The 24,679-nt window shown below is 32.9% G+C and overlaps 2 long non-coding RNA genes across 2 annotated transcripts; one reads left to right on the plus strand and one right to left on the minus strand.

Moving 5' to 3' along the window:
* The first annotated feature begins 657 nt into the window (after positions 1–657).
* LOC139491369 (uncharacterized) lies at positions 658–8,707 on the plus strand. The gene is made up of 3 exons (XR_011656525.1): positions 658–1,030; positions 3,983–4,123; positions 8,607–8,707. It is a non-coding gene; the product is annotated as an uncharacterized lncRNA (long non-coding RNA).
* Positions 8,708–12,864: 4,157 nt separating this feature from the next.
* On the minus strand, positions 12,865–23,003 carry LOC139491368 (uncharacterized). The gene is made up of 3 exons (XR_011656524.1): positions 22,837–23,003; positions 20,767–20,857; positions 12,865–13,290 (listed from the first exon to the last, which is right to left on the minus strand). It is a non-coding gene; the product is annotated as an uncharacterized lncRNA (long non-coding RNA).
* Positions 23,004–24,679: the final 1,676 nt, after the last annotated feature.

The raw sequence follows: 24,679 nt of genomic DNA on the forward strand, positions 1-24,679 counted from the left end.
AATACTAATTTAAAACGGAAAGTCCTTTATATAAAAAAAGAGCCCAAACACATCTTACGAATGGAAAACAACCACCATAACCCTGACTTGGTACAAACATTGTCCGATGTAGAAAATGATATATCAAACATGGTTTTACAATTGTATGACAGTCGCAATTAATTTCATTAAATTGACAATAATGTGAGCAAAACTGTCAGACAGAATAGATAAAAACGTAAAAATTTGGGAACAGTAGTCAACACTGTAATACAATCTTAATCACTATAAAAACAAATAACTGTATCGACAAAAAAAAAACCCAACCAAAACAACACACAAAATGACATATCGACAAAGTATATAAGCAGAATTGGCCAAAGCACATACACTAATACAATAGCGGGATGTATAAGTAAAATAAGTAGATGAAAATAAGAAGAGGTCGACAAGGTGACGAGAATAGTTTGTTCCATATGAATGCCTGCAACTTGTTGATAAAATCTACGTAATAGTTATACACCGAGGGAAAGGTGTGTCTGGATAGGAAACCCGGTCGGCCGGAGGCCGGAGGGGTTTCTTATCCAGACACGCCGTATCCCGAGGTGTATAACTAACTTACACCCCATTCTAAACTCTATATTGTTAACATTGATTATTAAATGAAAAAAAAACCCCGATAACATATATTTTATTGACAATATCAAACCATGATTTATAAGATTTTTTTTATTACATGAAACCCCACTAGTAACCTTTTTTGTTTATCTTCGTTCAAACTTTGACAAGTGAGTATATTTTACCAATGTCAAGGTTGTTTTGCATATTCCAATTAAATCCTTGTGTTAATATGGATCAGCAGGTCAAGGTTGACCGTATCGTGTATTCATATTACAAACAAAAAATACGTCATGCTCCTTGTATGCAGTTGTCAATATGGAAGGGTATGAGACGGACGACATTTTTTGGCAAGCGTTGGATTTGATAGAAGAGACTAAAGATAAAGCCAATATTATAACCCAAAGAACTTACCTGTATCAGTTTAATAAAGGTAATCATAACTATATTTTTTATGATATCTTACGGTTTTATAGAAAAAAAGCCCCCCCCCCCCCGCATCTTCTCGAGAATAAATAAACATTCATATTCTGACCTACAAAGGAATAAGTGTATCTGCAATAGAAACCCGACTACCAGGCACACTCAGAATACAAAGATAAAGATTTAATATTTCGTAACTCTCTGTTTTGGGGAGAGGGGCTGCTCCAGCTTGGGGTTCGCTACTCAACAGAAAGGGGATGGGGTTCTAATCAGTCAAAATCATTGATTTTTTAAACGGGTCAAACCCGCGGAACCCCTACCCCAGATCGGTTACTGGATAACGAAGGGGGTCCGAGAGTTAGATTCCCCCCTTTTTTAAATAGAAACATATGACTGGGATAAAAAATATTACTTTCAGCAAAGGAGTAATTAAAGGGTTTTTTTTTGTATTCAAAATAGATGCTTAAATTTTTTTTCGCTATTGGAATTTCCTTAAAAGTTATTTGTTTTTTTACATCTTGAAACAATTTGTAGTGAACACTATTAGTAATTTCTTATGTTCATGCTATTTAAAGAATACTCAATTTCTATTGTTACGAATAACAATGGACTTTGTTTGCGGGATATGGAAGCAGGGGTTTCCAGAAACCCCGCTTGTCACAGCCTGTGGCAAAAATCCATTGTTATTCGTAACAATAGATCTATTCAATTTACACGTGTTTCAAAAAAGAAACTATAAAGTATAACAATAGAACTGGGGTGTAACTCCCAATTTAACAAATATGTGGTCATTAAGAAACAGACTCAAGCGTATTACTTGATATATTTCACTTGACTGGGCGGGGTTTAACCGATTTACTTATTAAATACCGGTCCATCTATAGACAGGTGTTTTGGGATAAACTCATCAATGAAGTGTCCAGTTATTCGTTCAATATCATACACTCATTCATTTGTATATCCATTTGGTGACATTGATAGGTGATTAGAAATCAATAATAATTATAACGGAAACCATCATTATCACACCCATTTTCTAATAGACTGTTCATATGCAAATTAAAACATAAGCTCCGCCTGGTCAGTTGAAATAACATTGGTAATACTAATCACGTGTTTCTCTGTGTAGCAGCCTTGTTGAAGACCCCGAGTATGTCGAGGATAAATAGAGACAATCTCATTACGCGGGATTCATACATGTACTTATACGCGTTACCGCTCTCTATATGTAACGTCATGGTTGCTATGTATTAACGTCATTTCAATTGCACATGAGGGATTGCGGTATACAGGGTTGAAAAATCATAAGTTTTGATAGAATGAAATTCAGAGAAAGATCGAGATTTAAAATATCAAAAAGTTCTTTAGATCGGTATGATCAGAGAGATAACAAAGAAGGAAAATAAATATGAAACTCAGATATCGAAGACGAACTTACAACAACATGGTGAAAATTGTGTAATAGCTAGTACCTAAGAAGTAAAATCATAAAAAAACTGAACTCCGAAGAAAATTCAAAAAGGAAAGTCTCTAATCAAATGGCAAAATCAAAAGCTCAAACACATCAAACGAATGGATAACAACTATCACATTTCTGAATTAGTACTGGGATTATCTTATGTAGAATACGGTGAATCATACCTGGTTGTAAAGCTAGTTTTAAATATCAATTTATAAATGTTTTGATTAACTAAAATGGTGATCCTTTTGCTCTTTAAAACTGATTTCTTAACACCTTCTACTTATTCTAACCGAGGGGATGTACTGACATTTGATAAAAAGTGTTGTTACTAAATTTATCGTTACGTGTGTAATCGTCTATGATAGGACATTTGTCAAGTGACTAAAGATTATATAATTAAAACAATTATAAAGAAGAGTTTAACTGTAAATGATAGTACATCATGTACATGAACTTTCATGCTAACGGAACAATGTGCTCTTAACTATGTGTTCCAAGTCTAATCATGGTGATGCACTGGCATTTTACAAAGAGTTTTGTAACTAATAGTTTTGTGTTACCTGTGTAATGTTTCACGAAAGGATCAAAGACAAATGTCAAAAGATCATATACTAGTACTATATGTATATAAAACAGCGTTTACGCAAAAACACAAACACGAACATCAGGATGAAAACGATATCGATATTGCTAGCTGTGTTTCTTTTAACATTGATGTTTGGAACCGGTAAGCGCTATTTGTTTGTTTGTTTGTTTGTTTGTATATTCGTGTTTCTATTTATTCTCAAATTAATGTTATATATATATTTTTTAAAAGTTTTATATATATTATAACATGAATAAGGTGTTTCTTCACATTACTTCTTTACTTAAAAGGATAAAAACGATTGATAAAAAATAGAAATCACTAGATTTAAACTTTTCAAATGACAGTGATGGACAATCAGACAAGTGTTTTTTTTTTAAATCTGCTTATCCACAACGGCAACCCCCTTCTATACAAGGATATTCATACCTGGTAAGAACGTCTTCAAAAAAGATATATTAATCGTCCTATATGCATATTTTTGAAGTCATTTGATCAATTTCAATTAACATTATGTATATGTAGGCTGCATGTCGACAATAGAGTTAAAACCGCCACCAAATTCTATAAAAATATTAGGTTCTGAAATTCGACGTTGTCTGTAGACAAGGTGTTGCACAACTGTTCCTGGGTGTTCAAGGTTTAGCTCTATTCTGTAACATTTTATATGTATCCACCGCAAGTCAGATGCATGTAATTCAGTGGTTGTTTTAGTTGATACAGAGGAATACCTAAATATGACATAGTCGAGACGATTTTAATTCTCGTACTAAACATTTTTGTTTTCTCGAAAATTACGAAATTATATTGTTTGTTAAATTTTTTCTATATCTTTTTACAAAGTTATGTTTTATATTGATTTTTATTGATATATTATTTAATTTCATATGAATGTTACTTTTAATTATATAAAGGTAAATCGTATCCATGTGGCAGTGCTGGGGGATATTGCACTACTGATAACTGTGTAATAGGATATTATTGTGATATAGACGAAAACGCAGAAGACCATCCGGATTGTTTGATGTCAGAACACTGTTGTCTTCCTTCAAATTGTGAGTATTGACAACATGATATATATTTCTGTGTCAAAGAAAGCTTCGTCTATTCTATATGATATATATGCAACATGCTGTCATGCTGAGTTTGAGCTTTTGATTTTGCCATTTTAGACTTGAATTTTCCTTAGATTTTTTGTTTATTTTTTGTAATTTGACTTTTCAGATGTTTGAGAGAAGTCGATGGTATTCGACGTTTTTCGCAATAGCAAATGTTGTTAACAAAAACATTTAAATGATGATATCTTTGCTGTACATTTATTCAAAATTTGATGACCTTTCATTTTCAATAACTTATTACTTGAAAAGTCTAATTGTTACAAGTCATTTTCAACAAATGGCATTAATATTGTCGATCGTGTTTGTAGTGGTCAACTGTTATTTAATAAGATTTTTTATATGCAGTTTTGATTGTCCGTTCGTTTTTACATTTATATATGGCAATGCTCATTAAACTATCCACACAGGAGGGTCGTAATGGGGGGTACCTTCATGACGAATAACGGTACAAATTCTTGAGAAATTACGTTAACAGTAATTTTTGGTATATGACGATAAAATGTACACTTTCTTTTCGAAGATAAAAACATCGACTGATTTTGACGAATCACGTAAATTTGTTTTCCCAAAATGACGTTAACGATAACTATTTAAGACCACACGATAAGGATATTTTGACAAATCACGGTAAAATTTTAACCAATTTGAAGCTAACGGTAGCCAAAAATGACTGTTTGACGGCCGACGTTAAAAGGCATTACTACCCACATGCAGTGGCACAACGTATTGAGCAGATAACATCAGATGTATGTCTAATAATATCAGATTATTACATGGCATATATTATATCAGATGTATTATCAGCCCAAGAGCCGAAGGCTCGAGGGCTGATATTGACCAAGGGCTGATAATACATCTGATATGAAAAAATGACATGTTATGGTGTAACACCACTAATTCAGGCCCGGCCAGAAAGCACATACCAGAAAGTAGTACATATTTAACACAAAATAGTTCCTACGCATGAGTGTAACTTTCAAAATATGTAGAATATTTAGGTATTTTTGGTATCAAATGAAAGCTGAAGGACTGGTGATCATTGTAGAACACTTTTGGACTTTTAATTTTGAATAGTAAAAAAACTGCACCAAATTTTAAAAAGAGGGTACATTTTGTCTGTTTGTCAGATCTGAAGTACCTGTTTTGGTACATCTGAAGTTCCGGGAACCAGTTCTTTCTTATATGCAATATAAGGTATGTTGATTTTTCCAGTACAAGACACCATAAAGTGTTGCTTTGAAATGCAATGATTGCCACTTTATTTGAACTTAAAATAAAAGAGGTGTGCCTGCTTGAAACGGAGGAATTTAACATAGAAAGCAATGGGACCATGAATTAGTGGTGTACTTCCTTATGATCTTTTTATCATATGCTTCAACAATGGAAAAAAATTACAGTTTAATATATTAATCCTGTTTAGTGGTTTTCACGTAGACATTAAAAATGTGAAAAGTTTACGGACGTCGGACGCCATTTGTAGTACATCCGATATGAAATCTTTCTATCATATGCCTCGACAGAGGAAAAAAACAACAGCATGGTATATTTTTATATTAACGATAAAAAAATCATAATATACACAATGAACAGTTTGGAAAAATTAGCATAAGTAACTGTCTAAATTATGCTGGAAACTTTTAAAAAGGCATTTGTTGTATCATTTTTTTAAATATTTTTATTGCATTTCACAAATATATATTATCCTGTATCGCAAGAATAGTTTTGTACCTTACTCGATTGAAATGTTTTTTCACTGAAAACGTACTGTCCATGTGTATTTTCTGGAATTTGCCGAGTATCGCCGGAATGCCATGTGATAACGTTACGTAAAGGCATGTGATAGTATTTGAAGCATGTGATAAATATTTGTTATTATATACTTAGACTAAATAACATATGATTTTCACTGTATGATGATAGCATTAAATTAACGTAAATTCCATACTTTTTTGAATTGGTGCTTAGCGGGCCGATATGAAAAGTTTATCACATGCTTCGACTGTTATCACATGCCTTTCCGTAACGTTATCGCATGGCATTCCGGTGATACTCGGCAAATTCTGGAAAATACACCTCAATACTACGTTTTCATTGAAAAACATTACAAAGTAGTGTACAAAACAATTATTTGGATACTGGACAGTATATTGTGTAAAACAATAACATAAACAAAAAAAAACCAAAAAAAAAAACCAAACAAACAAATTATAAAATAAATGCATTTTTAAAAAGTTTCAAACATAATTTAGAAAGTAATTTTAAAAAAAGTTAACTTTTCCAAACAGTGTTCATTATGTATATTCTTGAATTATTTTTTGGTAATTTCGTCCATACTAAAAAAAAACTCTGTTAAGGCATATGATAGAACGATTTCAAATCGAATGTACTGAAGGAGTAGGTTCAGTAACGGCCGATTTTGGCCTCAAATTTCAAGTTCATCTGACGAAAGATTTTAGACACTTTTTAAACATTCAAGTGTCTATTTCATTTGATTCAATTAGTTTATGTAAAAGATAACTGATTTAGTCATTACAAACGCTCCAGTTCAAGCTCAAATTTGATAAATCTATCAAATATGCCAAAAAATGTAACTTTTCAGATGGATTTTGTCAAAAATGAAAATGGCCGCATCCGTGTTCATCCTCAACCTTTATATATATATATATGTTATGTTTTATTATCAAATACAGCTTACATTTCAATATTAAGAATGAACACAAATGCGGCCACTTTCAATTTGGACGGAAACCGTTCTAAAACTTAACTAAAATGCTAGAATTGTGAAGATTTCAGTAATTTATCATGACTTAATGATGCTAGTACCCGAAATATGTGCATTGTATTGTCAAAAACAGCCCATATTCATGTAACAGAAGCATACTACTTTCCAATAAATAACTAAAAGTTTACATTTTAACAATTTTGTAAAACTGCTCTATTTTGGGGCCAAAAAGGGGTCTTACTGGACCTACTCCTTTAGGGTCCGACGTCCGTGAATTTTTTATTCTTTGAACTACTATTTGGGAACCACGTAAAAGGATCAAAATATGAATCTGTTATTTTTCTCCATTGTTGAAGCATATGATAAAAAGATCATAACATATCATTTTTCATATCGCATGTATTATCATGCGGCTCTAGGGCTGATATTGAACCTAGGGCTGATACTACATGCGATATGAAAAATGCTATGCAATAATCTGATAATATCAGCCAGTAAAACACCACTTCGGAAAAATATGGAGTTCACCTTAATTTTATGCTATTATCATACTGTAAAAATTATGTGTTATTTGCTCTAAGTATATGATACTATCAGATTATTACATGGCATTTTTCATATCTCATGTATTATCAGCCCTAGGTTCAATATCAATCCAAGAGCCGCATATGATCTTTTTATCATATGCTTCAACAATGGAGAAAAATAACAGATTCATATAATTATTGATCCTGTTACGTGGTTTCCAAATAGAAGTTCAAAGATTGAAAAGTTTACGGACGTCGGACCCAAATTTAGTACATTCGATATCAAATCTTTCTACCATATGCCTCAACAGAGGAGAAAACATTTTTAATATGGATGACTCGACAAACAAATAAAAAATAACAATATACGCAATAAACATGATAAACACTGTTTGGAAAAGTCAACCTTTTCAAACTTGTAACTTTCTAAATTATGTTTGAAACTTATAAAGAATGCATTTATTTTATAATTTGTTCGTTTTTCATTTTTTTTTTTTTTTTTTGTTTTGTTATTATTTTACACAATATACTTTTCAGTATCTAAATAATTGTTTTGTACACTATTTCGTAATGTTTTTCACTGAAAACGTAGCATTGAGGTGTATATTCCGGAATTTGCCGAGTATCACCGAAATGCCATGTGATAACGTTAACGTTACGGAAAGGCATGTGATAACAATCGAAGCATGTGATAAACTTTTCATATCAGCCCGCTAAGCACCAATTCGAAAAATATGGAATTTACGTTAATTTAATGCTATTATCATACAGTAAAAATCATATGTTATTTAGTCTAAGTATAGGATAATATGTGATGTAGATTCTGTGACGTAATCCAAACCAAACCTTCACCTAAATATCTTTGTTAAGGTTTTTGTAATCTTTAAGTCTTGAAGGTTTTAATTAAGTCATACCTTGGAAATTCACGTTAGAGATACCTTGGAAATTCATGTTGGAGAACAGCAACAGCCAAAATTGTTATACTCAATTTTGTGTATTCAGGCACAGATACGGTAATTGACAATATACATTTTTTTCAAACCGGAAGGAATCATCTTCCCATAATATTTTCACTATATTAACGAACAAAGAAAGAAATTGATACAAAATTGTCGCGAAATAATGTGCTCATTTTCTAACTTTTACATATATAGTTCCTTCTCTTTTGTAGATATTGAAGACAACCAGTGGTGAAAAGGCTATGTATCAAACCAGATGAATTGACACCAAGATCATTATATTTATACTTATTAAAGAAAGTATTTTTATGCATATCACAGTTATAGTTGTAATGTTTCAAACTTATTTACACACACACATACAATTACAAAACGTGACCAAATGCTGTACGTTTTTATATGTCTAGTATGATTGTCAAAGGGATTTCTAGCCATCAGTCAAATGAAGTGGTATAACTACCTTCAACCGTTAGGAAAACCCACACACACAATTACAAATAATATACAAATCATGTTCTATCAGATTAAATAATCAATCACTACACACACTCAACAGATTTAGTGTAAACACGTCGTGAACAGTTTGAGACGCGTACGACCTTGTGCAATGATAAAGTTTAGGTACAAATGTATGACGTTACGCGCGACGTTCGTACCTCATTGGAAAATCGGTGTAGTTGGCAAGATGCAAACTTAAAATATATAATTTTGTGATATCATATTCATTGCTATATTACGGATTTTAAAAATTAATGGTTTTTAAAATAAAAATGAAAAAAATAATTAATGAAACTATGTTTTATGCTTCATGAGACAAGCTTCATTTTAATAAAACGACTATTTTTAGACTGTCCCGCGTAACATATTCCATTTATTGTAACCACTAAACTATGATTTTCGTCTAAACTATTTAATATTTTGAAAAACGTTTTTTTCCATTACTTAACAGAAAGGTTCTTGCAGTCTCTTATGCATTTTTTAATGACGTTATGATGACGTCGTAGAAAAAAAGCGTTCCATACTACAAGGGCAAAACTGTCCCACGCGGGGAAAAATGGGATTCCAGATTTGAGAATCAAAAACGTTTATCTAAAATGGAAAAAGATCAGTATTTGTATTTACTACACCAATGTTAATTTGCTTAATTTTATGACTTTAAAGACAAATATCCTGAAAAATGATATATGGTAATTTATGAGCAATGTTTCAAAGGCTTACAAGGTTGTCGCACCGCCATTTTTTGACGTAAAAACGAACTCATCTCTACTTTACGTCAACTCTTTGCTTGTCAGTGCTCGTATAATGGTAGAATTTTATTATTTTTTAATAACTTTTCAAAAATGTAAAATACATCAATTTTCAATAAGAAGTTAAACAGTCCCGTCGATTTTGCGGAGTCTTACAAGAATGTCGCACTTGCTTAAAAACAACGTTCTAGTCGACGTTTTGCCTTGAACGTTACGAAATATTCGCGACGTTGTGTTACGCTTACATGTACGAACATCGCGCGTAACGTCTCTACAATATCGATAGGATGTATAATCATTAGTTCTCATAACTGTAAATATATATTGCAATATATATTTTGTTATTTTTTTAATTTATCAAAAACCAAACCCAATGTTAGTACCTTCACATAATGTTTAAAGCCGCATTTTTTCTGCTGTATTAATTTGATAACCTTTTAGAATCAATTAAGTTCCATGGGATGTGTCTTTACTTACGGCCTATATAAAATCCCGAGATATATACGTACTGAAAAACGTGTGAAATTATTTTGCCAACTCGTCATGATTTCTCCTTCTTCACGGCCGACACTCGGCTAACCGAGAGATTGGTCGGTTAATCTATATTGAGTATGCGGCTATATCGGCGGTTGGTCTGTTAATCGGGTTGGCTAAAGTCTGTTAATCAGGTGTTATCGTGAAAATCATTGAAAGTTCAGCATGTTTCATTGTATAACTTTTTAAATATATTTTTATCATAAAAAATATTCATGTCTAACAAAACAATTCAATGTACTGAATCCAGTGGTGTAATTATTATTTTTCTAGCTTCAATGTACGATCTATAAAATGAAAAGGCGGGTTACTCATCAATAAATTTATACACATTTTACACACACAAACTGTACACAAAATGACACGTTGGTTGAATTGACGTGCATGCAATATTTTGAACATCGAGAAAAGACAGGCATTATGTTTGTTAACCATAATGAAATCATTGTGTGAAAAATCTTCACGAAAATCTGTATTTTGGTGACATAAATCAATCTTTATTTAAAACCTGGTCTGTTAATGGGTCGGATGTATAAAACCCAGTCTGTTAATGGGTCTGTTAAGAGTTATGAATGGCAATAAAAGTATAATGTTATTGCTATATGGGGTGTTATCAGATCAAATGGGTAGGCTCAAGACGAGCGGCTAAAATATACGGAAACAACACATGAGCAATGAAACATAAAATATACGGAAACAACACATGAACAATGAACAATTTAAACAATGGAAATTGAAAATTGATAAAAACGGTTTCAAAAAGTGTAATATTAAAGTAATGTTAATTTCATCCAAGAATGGTCGCATATGTCATGTGGATTCTGTTTAATTGTCATGAATGACACCAATTTGTCATCTACATTGGTAACCAGTATATAGATCAGAGATAAACATCGTAATGTAACTAAACATCAGTAAGTAAAATATATTGGGATGCTAAAATATAAAGAATAGAGAAAGAATAATGAGTAAGATAAATAAAAGGTAAAAGGAAAAAAAGTCACGAAGGAAACGTGAAATAACAATTTAAAGAATACAGAAAGAAATACCCCCCCCCCCCCCCCAATCCGAACCCTCATGGTATACACGATAATCTGGATGGAGTAGCAGAATATAGAATAATAGATAAGGACAGTAGAGAGTGATGCATTGCTAAAAAAGAGAGAAAAAATAATAATTGTTTAAGAAACATCCCTGGGTGTTGAAACAGTAACAGATTTCGATGTACTCTAATTGGTGACAAATGCTAGAAGTTTACATGCGGACAACTGCCGTTCTCCTCTACACATATGAAGAAAGGAACTAAACGGAATAAAATGTATTAAAACTCAAGATGACCAAATGAGCTGCATTCGCTCATTTCCATTTACTACTTGAGAATGATTTGTAAACAACATATGATTAAGGGAGCTACCATTTGATTTTTATGGGGGGGCTAGGATGAAAATTTTTGTTCTGCATTTTTTTTTAGCTGTAATCTCTGTCCTGCCATTTTATTTTTCACTCTAATCGGTCCTGCCTTTTTTTTTTTAGTTTATCCTGACTTTTTTACCTAAATTGTCGTCCTGACTTTTTTTTTTGCAAGTGCCACATCCTGCCTTTTTTTTTTAACTCAAAACTCCTGTCCTGCCTATTTTTTTCAAATTTCATCCTAGATATCTCAAGATATTTGAGGTTTGCGTTATTTCGCAAAGGTTTGCGTTAGAACGCAAAGATTTGCGTTTTATCGCAAAGGTTTGCATTATAACGCAAAAGGTTTGCGTTGTAACGCAAATATAGGACGAAAATTTAAAAAAAAATGTGTTGTGCTAATTCGCTTCCGTAGGATACTGTTGCACCGTATTATCATAAAGGTAGCAAAAATAACTGTGGCTAAATTACTCTTAACTTACACAATTTCAATTGTCCAACCCATTAACAGACTTTATTCCCATAATTTTCACTAAAACGTGGTAATATTCACTTTTTATTACAATTATGAAATATTTACCAATGTAAATTTATGTTTTAGAACCAAAGTACTATTTTGTGTCCTTTAAATGATATCTAAAATTGTTTGTTCCGACTTTTATTAAAAAAAAATGCTATGCGTATCAGCATAAATACTACATACTTGCGCGACGCCTTTTGATTTTACTGAAAACTGCGTAGACTATGACATGTTTTTACAAGTGGAAAATGTTCTATAATAGATATCATTTTGTCAGACAGTTTTCTTTTTTTGATTTGGTTCTTATAATATGTCAAAAAGCTTTATATTTAATAGAGTTTAACATTAAATTGTGCGTTTTACTCTTAACAGACGTATAACCAACCCGATTAACAGACCAATCTCCCATATAGCCGCATACTCAATATAGATTAACCGACCAATCTCTCGGTTAGCCGAGTGTCGGCCGTGTTCTTTGTCCAGATAATTGGGAGTTATGGAAAAAACAGACGGCTAGTTCAAAGTACATAATCTCTTATAATTAGTCCACATACAAACTATGCCATGGAAGTGCACAAAAGAATAATCGTGTACACGAATTTATACGGTTGTGTATGTATAGTCGTATACACGATTTTAAACGATTATACAACAATGTATCATCGATCGTGTACGCGATTTAATACGGTTATATAATCATGTACGTATACACAATTCCATACGGTTTAAGCATAAACAACGTATTTCATATTATTTCATTTCATTTCTTTTTATTTCAAACCAAACAATGTAGACATATACATTTTGTATACATAGATAGACGTACAGTGGTGGATTTGGTTATACTCAGTCATGTTTCTGAACTGAACTATCAAATTTAAAATAGCCGAAAGGGGTTATCTTATACTGGTTCGTCTTCTTGTAAACATAATAGGCAAATGGATAAAGAACAACAATTAATAGAGGTTCAACTAAAAACCCAGAAAAAGCAAAACAAAGTATAAAGGCCAACATTGCAATCCCTACCCCTCTTATGAAAATTACACGTCGTAAGAAATATCCATATGAAAGGATAATCGCGCATAGAAGTCCTGTAGTTCCAAGTCCGAAGCAAACGACTACTGTATCAACTTTAAATCCTGTACATTGATCTAGGGTCGATGAATACATGTCCAGTCTTTTCTCCTAAAAGTATATAATTACTATACTATATATAAAAATATTAATTTTCGCGAACCATTTAGGTCACGGAAATTCCAAAATATGGCATCAGTAAGGAGAGTTGTACAAACAATGTAAATACACAGAACCCCATCCAAACTTGCTTTAACTAATAGTATTCATCTTTTTCTATTTTATATGTGCTAACAACATTCCATTTTTCTATGATTTCGATTGAAAAATTCCAAAATCTGAGTTATAATAGGTCGAATGCCCCAAATAAACGTTGTCTGATTGGTTGAAGTACTGTGGCGTCGATGATAAGCATAGAAAGCCTCGATGTAAAGCACACGCTTCACATGAATAAGGAGAGTTTTACAAATAATGTGAATACACAGATCCTCCATCCTATTTATGTTTTGCTGAAAATGTTGCAGTGTTCATCATTTCTGTTTTGATTCTGCTAACAAAATTCCATTTTTTCTATAATTCCGATTTAAAGATGTGGAAACCCGTAATAAAAATAGATGGCCTCAACATGTCAATGATTTAAAAGCAACGCAAAAAATTCCGTTAATATAAACATGTTGAACTTCGACCCTGTTCAACCGGGGTTATATAAACCAATTCACAAATAAAGTATTCTTGCGCTCAAATGTAATTCTTAGTGAAGTATACGGGTAAATTCGTTTACGGAAATTTATACACACTTTATCATTAATATATTACCAGGCTTTTGCATATTCACGTTTTTTTATGCTCAACTTTAGTCAAATTCAATTCTATACATTTTTTTTTACGTAAAGCAATAGGAGTAAAAATATTATTTCGCGCCAATTTAACCAGCATCATCACCATCATCAAAATTATTTACCGTTATCTTTGTGAAATTTCAGTTATATAGTTTATTAATAATAAATATCTTTATTGCAAAATTACACCCATGAGGGTCAAGCAATACAATGAAACAATAATTTTATACTATACAATGCAATACAATGAAATACAATGTAATACAATGAAATACAAAATAATACAATACAATATATGGAAAAATAGAACATTAGAGTTCAATTATAAATGTATGTAAAAAACACCATCATAACCTTGCCTGACATGGGTCTGACTCCCTCAGTTCTAAAGACTGTTTAATAATTAGAGAAATTTTGGTAAGTTTTACTAATTAATGTTAAGGTTCTACTGATGTGCTTCTATAGACCTTTTTGACGGTCAGTTTTATCCAATTTATCTCAATATTATCCCCCATGACAGAAACGTCAACCCGACCTATTCGTGTCAAAAGTGAAAATCGCATATATATTCTTCATAAACTGTACATCATTATTTCTGTATTATTTGATAACCAATCACATTCACGTTGCATGTTTGCATGATAATGGGTTATGTATTAGTGGATTGTAAGGGAGCTACCATTTGATTTTTATGGGGGGGGGGGGGGGGTAGGATGAAAAATGTTGTCCTGCCTTTTTTTTAGCTGTAATCTCTGTCCTGCCTTTTTATTTTTCACTCTGTTCGATCCTGCCTTTTTTTTTTAAAAGTTTATCCTGACTTTTTTTTACCTAAATTGTCGTCCTGACTTTTTTTTTTTGCAAGTGTCTCATTTTTTTACTCAAAACTCCTGTCCTGCCTATTTTTTTCAAATTTCATCCTAGCCCCCCCATAAAAATCAAATGGTAGCTCCCTAAGGGCGATGCAACATGTGAGGTCGGCGCGATCACGTGACATTATTATTTGTAAACAAACATGCTCCCCGTGTAACACGTGTGAATTATCCTTTCAAAGTGTTATGAATCTTTCGATCAATATTTTATGATATATTTTTCTGTTTGTTTTTAGGTTTGCATATCAGTAGTCAAAGTGAATTAGACATAGTTCTGAGTAGTGTGTGTGTGGTTTTTTTTAGAATTAGAAGGTAATTAAGTCTACATAAGTCATAACTTCATAAGTCATTATTTAACTGAAGTCTAAAAAGATGACTCAACTTTCCCTCTAATTTTCCCTCTATTTTTGAAACCTGCATACCAAATTAAAGGGCATTTGCTCCCCTTGAACACAATTTGGCCCCTTCCCTGTCATTTCCCTTTAAATTTGCTCAAAAGTCATACTTTCAGTCCATTTACAGAAACGGCTGATTTGTGATTTTACCATCTTTGCTGCAATTTTCATATTGAACACATTTGACCATTCAGTATGAGTTCCCATGTATTTTTATATGCCCGTCAAAATTTTGACGGGACGTATTATGGTATACAAAAGTCTGGTGTCCGTCTGTCCGTCTGTCCGGCGTAAACATGTCGCACCGGAACTTGAGAACGACTTATCCAAATTTTATGAAACTTAACATAGTTGTTTCTTATGATGGTCAAATGATCTGTATATTTTTTGGTGAAAATAAGATTAAAACTTTTTGAGTTACGGCACTTTGTAACTAAAACAGGGGTGTGTTTTTATACGCCCGTCAAAATTTTGACGGGACGTATTATGGTATACAAATGTCCAGTGTCCGTCCGTCTGTCTGTAGTTGTTTCTTATGATGGTCAAATGATCTGTATACTTTTTGGTGAAAATAAGATTTAAACTTTTTGAGTTACGGCACTTAGTAACTAAAACAGGGGTGTGTTTTTTTTCACATGTCGCACCGTATCTCAAAAACGTTTCTTGATTATTGCTTAAAACTTTACACACTTCTTAGTTAAATTAATCTTAATATCTGTATACTTTTTGGTGATGATTCAAAATTTCATTTTTGAGTTTTTGAGTATTTTGTAAAAAGGGGGAGGTTTTTTTTACATGTCGTGCCGTATCTCAAAAACGATTTATGATTATTGCTTAAAACTTTACACACTTCTTTGTTATATTAATCTAAAGATCTGTATACTTTTTGGTGGTGATTCAAAATTTCATTTTTGAGTTATTGAGTATTTTGTAAAAAAAAGGGGGAGGGTTTTTTTACATGTCGTGCCGTATCTCAAAAACGATTTATGATTATTGCTTAAAATTTTACACACTTCTTTGTTATATTAATCTAAAGATCTGCATACTTTTCGGTGATGACTCAAAATTTTATTTTTGAGTTATTGAGTATTTTGTAAAAAAGGGGAGGGTTTTTTTTACATGTCGCGCTGTATCTCAAAAACAATTTATGATTATTGCTTGAAACTGTACACACTTCTATGTTATACTAATTTAAAGATCTGTTTACTTTTTGGTTTGATTCAAAATTTTATTTTAGTGATATTTTGTAAAAAAAAAACAGGGTGGGGGGGGGGGGGGGGTGTTTCACATGTCCCGCTGTGTCTCAAAAACAATAAATGGTTATTGCTTAAAACTTCCTCAGAAACTATTTATATTTATATAAAATATAATATTAAAGGTTTTAAAATGTTTTTGCCAATTAATTTCAGTGAATAACTTTTTTCTTGCTTAAAAACAAAATCCATTTTTGCTTTTTTACGATCCAAGTTCACTATTATTGATTGGGATGCGTTTGGTGCTTGTGCGTCCTGTCATTTTTGTTTGTGATGTTTTCGTATGCATGTGACGTGGCTCTAGATCTGTGCTTGTACATCCAGTTATTGTGTTATTGTAAAACATATTTTTTCAATGTTATTTGTTTTTCATTTTTTGCTTTGTATATTGTCGATGTGCCTTTTTGTGTTTCTTCATTGCATGTGAGGCGTGGTTCTGTACTTATGCATCCTGTCGTTGTGTTATTGTACTATGGAAAATGTATCGCATTTTGTGCTTCTTTGATACTTTTTTTTGTGATTGAGATTATAAAACAATGTTGCTGCTGTCTGTTTGACTTTTTTGTCTGTCATGTCTGTTTGTTTGTTCCCGCATCGTTCTGGTGGTCTTTGGTGCGACTGTCGTACAGGTGGGAGGTTTAGCTAGCTATAAAATTAGGCTTAACCAACGATTTTCTACATAAGACAATGTCTGTACCAAGTCAGGAAAATGACAGTTGTTATCCAATAGTTTGATGTGTTTGCGTTTTTTATTTTACCATTTGATTAGGGACTTATCATTTTTTATCTTGGAAAAAGGGGGGGGGGGCTGCTCAACAGGAGGGATCAAGTTTTTTTTTGTGTGTGGAAAAGGGGGTTCAATTTTTTTTATAATTTCAAAGTGGGGGGATCAATATTTTTACTTACATACTTCAAGAGACAAAATTTCAAGAAGAACATTTCAACAGTCAAATGGAAATACATTTTACCACCAATCATATACAATTAACTAAGACCTCGCATGACTATGTGATGTAGGAAGCTGCCATTTTGTCCCACATTTAATGCATTTGTGCTTCATAACTCGAATGATCAAGTTCTGATATTTCACTCATTTAGATTAATTTCATTTTCAAGCATTACTGCCAAGGTAAATTATAATCAGCTTGACAATAGTTTGAGAAAAATTAAGTATAAACTGAAATTAAATCTATAACAGCGATTGGAGTATGATTTTGTCAACAACAAAAAAATCACGCCACATCATGAAATAATAAACAGCAATAAATTCTAAAATAAATGATTAAATATTTATCTACTCAATAATTTGCATACAAAAAGTTGAATATTGATACAAACGATGATTCTGAGATGACGACGCCACTTATGTACCTTTTATGTATTCATTATAAAATCCCTTTTGGTCCATTATACCTCTCATTCCCTCAACATTTGTAAATTTTCAGGCTATTTTTAAATTAAAATTGTGGGGTAGCTATCGCACATTTAAGAAAGAAATGACAATACATGAGTAATTGAATAAACTGTTCGAGCTGAAAGCATGAACTACCCATATAAAAGTTTACCGGTTTACTTTTTAATGTGTATTTTTTTCAGAGTTACTAAGACAAGTTTTCTTCAACGTCCACAAACAATAAAGGAAATTTAAAAAGAAGTCAGAAAAAGCAATTTTACCGTCAATTATGTTTTTGGACTCAATCCACAGAAATTATTTTATAAGTGTTTTGTATATTAAAATTTTGGCATGTTTAATAGAGGGGGGATTAATATTTTATGTGGGGGGGGGGGGGGGGGCAAATAAAAATAGTGAAATATTACGGGCGATCAAGAAGATTTTGTGCGTTAGATATCAAAATTACCAGCCCATCCCCTTCCCAGGTAAAAAATGGTTAGTCCCTTACATTTTACAATTTTCCTCGGAGTTCAGTATTTTTCTGATTTTTCTTTTTTTGGCGAAAGACACCCTTAATCCCATGACAATTTTCTAATTACTTATCAAACTGCGATTGGGCTACATGAACCATACACACAAAATAAATAAATGATCTCCGGTGCACTGCAAGGGTCGGCTCGTCTTGTTCATGTAAGTTCTAATTCGATGATATGTGATGTCACAATAGAGGAAAAGATGAAAAGATCTGCGATTTTATTGGTCGAATAAATAATAAGGGGCGAGGCGTGAATTGTGGTAACAAAAACGAAAATATTTACGATGAATTTTTGTATCAACGAATGAATATATTTTAGCCCGGCAGTAAAAGATTTGGATCCGTCCGTTTGGATGTGCGGGATATATACGTACACTGAAACAGTTAGTCAGAATGTGGACGTTAAATGCGGTTCCTCATCTGGAGAGTGTTATAAGCTTTCTGCACAATAAGATCCCATGCAATAACTATGAGGGGTTCTTAGCTGCACTGTTGTGTGGCTAAATATCTGTACTTATCCAATAAACTCTCATCTTCATGTGGTAAACAAAATTACCCGCCCTTCATTTCATTTTACTTCTTTACAGAGCCTGTTTATTGTATATTTATGCATTGTTGGTTTGTTAGTTTTCGTCTTGAACATGCATGAAATATTTGTTACTGGGTGTAGAGCAAACATAAATGAATATTTGTTTTCAAATGTACAGTTCCTCATGGAGAAGTGTCACGAAGACCTTATTTCTGCTTTTTTAATTGAACTTTATAATAAAGTATGCAAATACCTAATAATGTTTAATACATATATTTAGATTCTCATTGGCAGTCATACCACATCTTCTTTATTTTTTCTTTTTTTATAATATATTTGTCAATATCTTGACTTTGTAGTCCTATAACATATGACTTCGTATTCTTATTCAATATTTAACGTTTCTATAATGATATTTTCATTTTTTTACTTTTTTTTTAATGCGCACGTTGAGAGTAAAACCAATATATCAGAAATAGTAAATAGAAATAAGTAAAAAATGCCCAGAGGTCATATGTTTTATAGGACTACTTTACATTGGTGCTCTGCGTGATGAGTTTGTTGATTTTATACCATCAGATATTTTTACAAATTTTGTCTTTAGACGTTGCTTTCTGTTTTTACTAATTTTAGATTTAAATTTGAAGTTCAGATTTTCTACAGGGCCAATATGGTTCCTTTATGAACCCTACTTATTAACTGTGCACGTTTAATTGTGCAATAATTACATTAGATGTATGTTTCATTATGATACTTTATTCTGATTGGCTAACTGCATGTCACGTGTTATTTCGTAAGCAATTGCATTGCTCAATAACACTTTTCATTCATGATAACACGTGGTCCCACAGTAAAGTGCACAGGTGAATTAAATAAAACAATAATAAAATTCGTGTTTTCATGATCATTGCTAAAAAGTGTAATTATGAGTATTGAATGCTTCTTTTTGTAACTTCATAGGGTTGTAAAAGCGTTGACCGTGTGCACATTTTTAGTATGAAGAGCTTGGCGCTTCATACAAAATGTACTTCGGTCAACGCTTTTACACCCCAATGAAGTTACAAAAAGAAGCATTCAATTCTTAAATAATAAATCTACAACTTACAACGACAGGACAAATCGGCATCAAGCCAAGAAAGACATACATGTACAATAATAAAGCACCCATTACATTTACATGTCCATTTGACCTTCGGTTTTGTTAAACATGTATCTGGCGTTGGGTTGTTGCAATATCAAATGTGACGCTTATCGCGTGAAGACCATGTCCTATTGAATTTAGAAAATGGCTTTGTTTTCAAAGTGCAAGAAAAACGTCACACTAGAATATTTAAAACATTTACCACACCCTTTGATCAAACTCACTTTATTATATATACTAAGCTGTATACGGATTAAATTATCACTGAACTATAGCTCGTACACACGTTTGTTAAGGGGCAAGCTGCAGCACGCCTTCGGGTGCGGGATTTTCTCGCTGTGTTGAAACTCATTGGTGGCATTCGGCTGTTTTCTGCTCTTCGGTCGGATTGTTGTCTCTTTGACACATTCCATATTTCTATTCTCAAATTTAGATACATATAAAAAAAAACCATCTATAATTGTCCTTGAATTTGGCTAATTACGTGTAAAGCAAAAGCTATTAAATGAAGCCAAACATTTTGATATTCTTTAATTCTAAAATTTGGAAATATTGAGCCAATGATAACCATTCGTGAACCTACTCCTTTCAATTGTTGAAGTGTATTTGCGCAATATTTAATTTACTACTTACAATGACAGGATAAATCGGCATCAAGCCAAGTAACAGATACAACAACGAAACTCCCAATACTTTGACATCAGTTCTTTCTAGGATCACCTTCCTGAAATAAGTTGGAAGGTAACTGTTTGATGTTATATTTATATATATTAACATAAAACAAAGGTTAATTTTTTTTTAAATTCTTAATTTTTGAATTTTGCTAGATGACAATACGCAGGTGTCGAAGAAATTATAGTTAAGATTGATCGACTGTTGGTGTTTAACACTACTTTGGCATCTATTGGCATACACTGTGACGGTAAGTTTAAATTGATGGAGGAGGCCGGAGTGCCCGGAGAGAATTATCTACCAGGAAAACTGGCAACCCTAATCGATTAAGTATTTTGTGAATGCATCTACGATTTGCAGGGTTCTAACTCACAACCTCGGTACTGATACAGTCAATAAACTACATAGACCAATCGGCTATCGATGCTTCTAGTGCACAAATAAACGCAGACCCTAGATGTATTATCTATTCAATAAAAAGATTTAACTGAAAGATGTTCGAAGAAGTTGTGTTAGTTTCCGAAAGGGTAAAAGTTTGAGGCGATCGTTGCATTGCGGGTAAAAACTTTTGTTGGGAAACTTTATAAACAAAATTTTATTTTTCAGGTCAAAAGAAAGGGAATGTACCTATAGTTGATACCTTCAGTTCATTTGGACTCTTGTGTAGAGTTGTCTCATTGGCAATTATACCGCATCTTCTGTTTTATAACTACGTATATGCCACCATAAACCACTCTTGTAAAATAAATAACACTTTATAAAAATATAGTATTTTAAGCGTCCGACGATACCTTCATATATAAAGCGAGCGGCGCGTGCAAAACCTATTTTGATGATCTTAATATTTGGGGCCAGAATATGAATATTTTGAATTGTGATGAGCCAATACTAAGCCTCGGTCACACCTTACCGGATAGCGCGAACGGACGCCTAACGGATGAAAATAAAAGTTGTCCGTTGACAAAATTGTTATCCGTTGGGAGTCCGTTGATGTACTGACCAAATAAAACGGACGCTTAACGAATGCATAACGGACACACACCGGATATGCAACGTACGAAAAACGAAAACGTACCGGACAGAACGGATGTCGAACGTAAATCCAACGGACGAGTACCGGATAAAACGGACACCTAACGGAAACGTACTGGATAAAACGGAGGAACAAGATACACAGAAAAATTAAAAGGCGACAATAATAATACATGCAACTCGCATAAATATTCAAAATGTCTCTGTGTAACTGGTTTTGGTTTGTTCTTTAAAATTCCGCCAAAGGCAGTGTCTGGGTTTGTTATTCAAAATGCCGCCAAAGGCAGTGTCTGGCCTAAATAAGAGCTGATTGATTGTGAAGACGTGTCCTTTCTCTAATAACGATAAATATGAATAATAAGAATAATAAGAATTCATGAACTTTAAGATATCTGACATACCAATAATTGACATTTCTGACACGAAATTTCCAATAAGCATTTATCCGTTTCAGATCCGTTCATCGTCCGTTTTATCCGTTCTACGTCCGGTAGAAGTCCGTTTCACAATCATACAACATCCGTTTTATCCGTTAAACGTCCGGTAGAAGTCCGTTGGTGAATTTATCTGCCAGACCTCCAACGGATGTATAACGGACACGTAACGGATACAAAACAGACGAGTACCGTACAAAACGGACGCCTACCGGACACTCAACGGACATTTCATCCGTTGGACGTCAGTTAAAAGTTTTGAACATGCTCAAAATTTCCATCGGACAGAACGGACGTCGACGGATAAAACGTACGCTAAACGGACATGCAACGGATATGGACGGACGTCTAACGGATACGAACGGACGTCTAACGGATAAGAAAGGACGTCTAACGGACATGAACGGATTGAAAAAAAGTCATCCGTTAGGCATCCGTTCGAGCTATCCGTTAATGTGTGGCCGAGGCTTTAATATTATTATTTACTAAGAGTAAGCCGTCCGAAAAACTGCTTATTATTTTCAGTCCGATACTTTTATTACCATTATCTAAAGAAATATCTTACCGCATTTCCGATGTAACAATTATTGATATCAATCAAATTTGACACTTCTTGCTTCCTCTGTAAAACCAATAAACTTGCGTTTAACACTCTTTCTTTTGCTAAATTAATGTTGGACGGTATGCCAGGAAATACGACTGCTCGTCGTTAGTGACGTCACATGGAAAACTTTGACGTTATTCGATTTATGACGTCAGATACAGATCCAGGATATCGAAAAAAGGGCCACTAAAATTGATTTTTTAAAAGGGGTTCCCAACCCATGATAAAGGGGGTGTTCCAACTATATGTGCCCATTCAAATGCATTGATCGTAAAACCGAACTGCCCCCTTTCTGGAGCAACTGCAGCCATTTAAAGTGAGGGTACCTAAGTGAGCCTCTATTTTGACAGTTTAAAAATAAGCTATACACAAATAAAGAATAAAAATATCGATAATAGCATAGTGTAAAAGTGACCTAATACGAAATATATTGGGTCATTAATTATCATATGGGGTGAAATTCAAAATATAGGATGGTGCTCCTCTCTACCATAAAAGTCTTGGACTTTGGACTTTTAAATAAAATCTTTTCAATGACAATCCAATATAAAATATACTGACCCTTTATATCACACACACTGTGTAAAGAATTTATACAACGCCTATCTTAACATGGGGCATGTAGACCAGTGGACTATAAAAGTGATCAAGACTTCAATATTATGAACCGACTTCCACGATGGTCTTGGAGTATACTATTAGATTCTCGTACTGACATTGTTTGTCATGTTAATTACGTGTTTTAAAAGTGTTCTTTTATTTGTCTTCGTAAATTATTACTTGTACTGTCTAGTCTATTTTTGGTAACATCCCTTTGACGTGGCTCAGTGCTTATACATCCAATTATTTTACTATGGTAAATGTTTTATTTTCTTCTTTTATTTTTGATGATATGCCTTGTCTATATTCTTGTTTTTTTTTGTTTTTTTTTAAATTTGTTTGTTTTTATAGAGATTTCGACTGTGACACAAATTTGACTGCTGAACCTCTACTTTTGATTTAATATTTTAATGGTTTTACAATAGTCATTTTGAGGCCCTTTACTAGCTTGCTGTTTGGTGTGATCCAATGCTCCGTGTTAAAGGCCGTAATATTATATATACTTAGATATAAAAGATGTTTTATGGGTGCCAATGAGACAACTCTCCGTCAAAGTCAGAATTTGTAAAAATAAACCATTATAGGTCAAAGTACGGTCTTCAATGTCTTCAATACAGAGCCATTGCTCACACCGAGCTGTAAGCTATAAAGGGTCCCAAAATGACTAGTATGAAACCATTCAAACGGGAAAACCCAACGGTCTTATCTATACAGAAAAAAAACGAGAAAGGAGAAACATTCATTAACCATATCATCAAACGACAAACACTGAACATCAGTTGCCGATTTAGGACACTTGCAAACAAATGAAGCGGTAAATTGAAACGTTTTAACAGGTACCAACCTACATTCTTACCTGGAACAATAGTGTAACACCACAACATAGAAAGACACACTATAAAACATCAATTGAAATTGCTAAACTCAATCAAAAGACATATGAAAACCAACAAGTGAACGAATAATTGTGATATATGACACAGTGTAAATACAAAATCATTAAAATAAGGTAAACATAAGGGGTGAGATTATAAACAATTTTACGTGTTAAACAATATCCTTGAACAAAATATCTCCATGCACATGATATAAGATGCAAACCTTGAACAAAATGCCGCTAAATAAAATAATTTGCACAGGAAAATGAAAATAAAGTTGTCGAGAAATTGTGAACGGAAATATATTTTGCAAAATAAATAATTTT

The sequence above is a fragment of the Mytilus edulis genome, chromosome 10 (assembly GCF_963676685.1).
Source record: "Mytilus edulis chromosome 10, xbMytEdul2.2, whole genome shotgun sequence".
Classification (NCBI taxonomy): domain Eukaryota; kingdom Metazoa; phylum Mollusca; class Bivalvia; order Mytilida; family Mytilidae; genus Mytilus; species Mytilus edulis.